This window comes from Arachis hypogaea, chromosome 1 (assembly GCF_003086295.3).
Source record: "Arachis hypogaea cultivar Tifrunner chromosome 1, arahy.Tifrunner.gnm2.J5K5, whole genome shotgun sequence".
Lineage (NCBI taxonomy): Eukaryota > Viridiplantae > Streptophyta > Magnoliopsida > Fabales > Fabaceae > Arachis > Arachis hypogaea.
The window spans coordinates 92,649,456-92,653,965 of NC_092036.1; the positions used below are offsets into that span (position 1 = coordinate 92,649,456).

General features: G+C 42.5%; 1 non-coding gene across 1 annotated transcript; it reads right to left on the reverse strand.

Moving 5' to 3' along the window:
* Positions 1-676: 676 nt before the first annotated feature.
* Positions 677-780, reverse strand: LOC112713014 (small nucleolar RNA R71). The gene has a single exon (XR_003158041.1). It is a non-coding gene; the product is annotated as a small nucleolar RNA R71 (small nucleolar RNA).
* Between the last annotated feature and the right edge of the window lie 3,730 nt (positions 781-4,510).

The following is a 4,510-nucleotide window of genomic DNA, read 5'->3' on the forward strand; positions in this document are numbered from 1 at the left end:
TCCGAATCCAATCTATCCCTTGTGTTTGGATTCTTCACTGTTCTTTCTTCTATCCCTTTCTTTTTCTACTAACATAAAGGAATCTCTATACTGTGACATAGAGGATTCCTCTTTCTTTTCTTGTTTTCTTCTATTTCATATGAGCAGGAACATGGAAAAAGGCACTCTTGTTGAAATTGATCCTGAACCTGAAAGGACTTTGAAAAGGAAACTAAGAGAAGCTAAATTACAACAATCCAGAAGTAATCTTTCAGAAAATTTCGAACAAGAGAAGGAGATGGCAGCCGAACCCAATAATGATAATACAAGAAGGATGCTTGGTGACTTTACCAAGCCCACGTCCAAATTTGATGGAAGAAGCATCTCCATTCCTGCCATTGGAGCCAATAATTTTGAGCTTAAGCCTCAATTAGTTGCCTTAATGCAACAAAACTGCAAGTTCTATGGACTTCCATCTGAAGATCCTTATCAGTTTTTAACTGAGTTCTTGCAGATTTGTGAGACTGTAAAGACGAATGGAGTAGATCTTGAAGTCTACAGACTCATGCTTTTCCCTTTTACAGTAAGAGACAGAGCTAGAATATGGTTAGATTCACAACCTAAGGATAGCCTGGACTCCTGGGATAAGCTGGTCACGGCTTTCTTGGATAAATTCTTTCCTCCTCAAAAGCTGAGCAAGCTTAGAGTGGATGTTCAAACCTTCAAGCAAAAAGATGGTGAATCCCTCTATGAAGCTTGGGAAAGATACAAGCAGTTGACCAAAAGGTGTCCATCTGACATGTTTTCAGAATGGACCATATTAGATATATTCTATTATGGTCTATCTGAATTTTCGAAAATGTCATTGGACCATTCTGCAGGTGGATCCATTCACCTAAAGAAAACACCTGCAGAAGCTCAAGAACTTATTGACATGGTTGCAAATAACCAATTCATGTACACTTCTGAGAGGAATTCCGTGAATAATGGGACACCTCAGAGGAAGTGAGTTTTTGAAATTGATGCTCTGAATGCCATATTGGCTCAGAACAAAGTGTTGACTCAGCAAGTCAACATGATCTCTCAAAGTCTGAATGGATGGAAAAATACATCCAACAGTACTAAAGAGGCAGCTTCTGAAGAAGCTTATGATCCTGAGAACCCTGCAATGGCAGAGGTAAATTACATGGGTGAACCTTATGGAAACACCTATAACTCATCATGGAGAAATCATCCAAATTTCTCATGGAAGGATCAACAAAAGCCTCAACAAGGCTTTAACAATGGTGGAAGAAATAGGCTCAGTAATAACAAGCCTTTTCCATCATCTTCTCAGCAACAGACAGAGAATTCTGAACAAAACACTTCTAATTTAGCCAATCTAGTCTCTAATCTGTCAAAGGCCACTTTCAGTTTCATGAGTGAAACAAGATCCTCCATCAGAAATCTGGAGGCACAAGTGGGCCAGCTGAATAAGAAAGTCATTGAAACTCCTCCCAGTATTCTCCCAAGCAATACAGAAGAGAATCCAAAAGGAGAGTGCAAGGCCATTGATGTGATCAATATGGCCGAATGCACAAGGGAGGAGAAGGACGAAAATCCTAGTGAGGAAGGCCTCCTGGGACATCTCTCAAGCAAGAAGGAGTTTCCTATTAAGGATCCAAAGGAATCTGAGGCTCATATAGAGACCATAGAGTTTCCATTAAATCTCTTTTTGCCATTCATGAGCTCTGAAGACTATTCTTCCTCTGAAGAGGATGAAGATGTGACTGGAGAGCAAGTTGCTCAATATTTAGGAGCTATCATGAAGCTGAATGCCAAGTTGTTTGGTAATGAGACTTGGGAAAGTGAACCTCCCTTGCTCATTGGTGAACTAGACACCTGGATTCAGAAAAGTTTACCTCAAAAGAGACAAGATCCTGGCAAGTTCTTAATACGTTGTACCATAGGCACCATGGCCTTTGAAAAAGCTCTATGTGATCTGGGGTCAGGGATAAATCTTATGCCACTCTCTGTAATGGAGAAGCTGGGGATCATTGAGGTACAACCTGCCTTATTCTCATTACAATTGGCAGACAACTCATTGAGACAAGCTTATGGAATAGTAGAGGACGTGTTAGTAAAGGTTGAAGGCCTTTACATCCCTGCTGATTTCATAATCTTAGACACTAGGAAGGAAGAGGATGAATGTATCATCCTTGGAAGACCTTTCCTAGCTACAGCAAGAGCTGTGATGGATGTCAACAGAGGTGAATTAGTCCTTCAATTGAATGGGGACTACCTTGTGTTTAAGGCACATGGCCATCCCTCTATGACAAAAGAGAGTAAGCATGAAGAGCTTCTCTCAGTTCAGAGTCAAGAAGAGCCCCCACAGTCAAACTCTAAGTTTGGTGTTGGGAGGCCACAACCAAACTCTAAGTTTGGTGTTAAGAACCCATATCCAAACTCTAAGTTTGGTGTTGGGACTATACAACATTGACCTGATCACCTGTGAGGCTCCATGAGAGCCCACTGTCAAGCTAATGACATTAAAAGAGCGCTTGTTGGGAGGCAACCCAATTTTTAATTTTATTTTTATTTTATTGCTATTTTGTGTTTTATTAGGTACATGATCATGAGGAGTCACGAAAAAATCATAAAAATTAAAAACAGAATCAAAAACAGCAGAAACAAATTCGCACCCTGGAGGAAGGACAGACTGGCGTTCAACGCCAGTAAGGAGCATCTGGCTGGCGTTTAACGCCAGAACAGAGCATGAATCTGGCGCTGAACGCCAGAAACAAGCAACATTCTGGCGTTTGAACGCCAGGAATGTGCCTTGAGGAAAGCTGGCGCTGAACGCCAGTAACAAGCATGAAACTGGCGTTCAACGCCAGAAACATGCTACATATGGGTGTTGAACGCCCAGAACATGCTTTACATGGGCGTTGAATGCCCAAAACGTGCATCACCTCGGCATTTAAACGCCAGAATGGTATGCAAATGCATTTTACATGCCTATTTGGTGCAGGGATGTAATTCCTTGACACCTCAGGATCTGTGGACCCCACAGGATCATCTCAGGATCTGTGGACCCCACAGGATCACCTCAGGATCTGTGGACCCCACAGGATCCCCACATAACATATTCCCACCTTACCTCCTAATCCTATTTCACTCTTCCCCATGTCACACTTCCCATCAACTTCAATCTCTCTTCCCAATTACCCCCTTCACCACTCACATCCATCCACTCTTCCCCAAAAACCTCACCTACCTTCAGAATTCAAAAACACTTTCCCTCCCAATCTCACCCTAAATGGCCGAACCTACCCTCTCCCCTCTCCCTATATATGCCCTTCCATTCTAATTAATTTTCACACAACACAACCCCCTCTTCTATACCTTGATCGAACCTACACTTCCCCTTCTTCTCCATATTCTCTTCTTCTTCTTCTTCTCTTCTTTCTTCTCTTGCTCGAGGGCGAGCAATATTTTAAGTTTGGTGTGGTAAAAGCATAAGCTTTTTTGTTTTTCCATTACCATCAATGGCACCTAAGGCCGGAGAATCCTCTAGAAAAGGAAAAGGGAAGACAAAAGCTTCTACCTCCGAGTCATGGGAGATGGAAAGATTCATCTCCAAAAGCCATCAAGACCACTTCTATGATGTTGTGGCAAAGAAGAAGGTGATCCCTGAGGTCCCTTTCAAGCTCAAGAAAAATGAGTATCCGGAGATCCGACATGAGATCCGAAGAAGAGGTTGGGAAGTCTTAACCAACCCCATGCAACAAGTTGGAATCTTAATGGTTCAAGAGTTCTATGCCAATGCATGGATCACTAGAAACCATGATCAAAGTATGAACCCGAATCCAAAGAATTATCTCACAATGGTTCGGGGGAAATACTTAGATTTTAGTCCGGAAAATGTGAGGTTGGCGTTTCACTTGGCCATGATGCAAGGAGATAAACGCCCCTACACTAGAAGGGTCAACTTTCATCAAAGGTTAGACCAAGTCCTAATGGACATATGTGTGGAAGGAGCTCAATGGAAAAGAGACTCCAAAGGCAAGCCAGTTCAACTAAGAAGACTGGACCTCAAGCCTGTGGCTAGAGGATGGCTGGAGTTCATTCAACGCTCCATCATTCCCACTAGCAACCGATCTGAAGTTACTGTGGATCGGGCCATCATGATTTATAGCATCATGATTAGAGAGGAAGTAGAGGTTCATGAAGTCATCTCCAATGAATTCTACAAAATAGCCGAAAAGCCCTCTACCATGGCAAGGCTAGCTTTTCCTCACCTTATTTGCCATCTATGTTACTCAGCTGGAGTTATCATAGAAGGAGACATCCCCATTGAAGAGGATAAGCCCATCACCAAGAAGAGGATGGAGCAAGCAAGAGAGACCCTCCACGGATCTCAAGAGATGCATGAGGAAGCTCATCATCAAGAAATCCCTGAGATGCCTCAAGGGATGCACTTTCCTCCCAACAACTATTGGGAACAACTCAATACTTCCTTAGAAGATTTGAGCCACAATGTGGAACAATT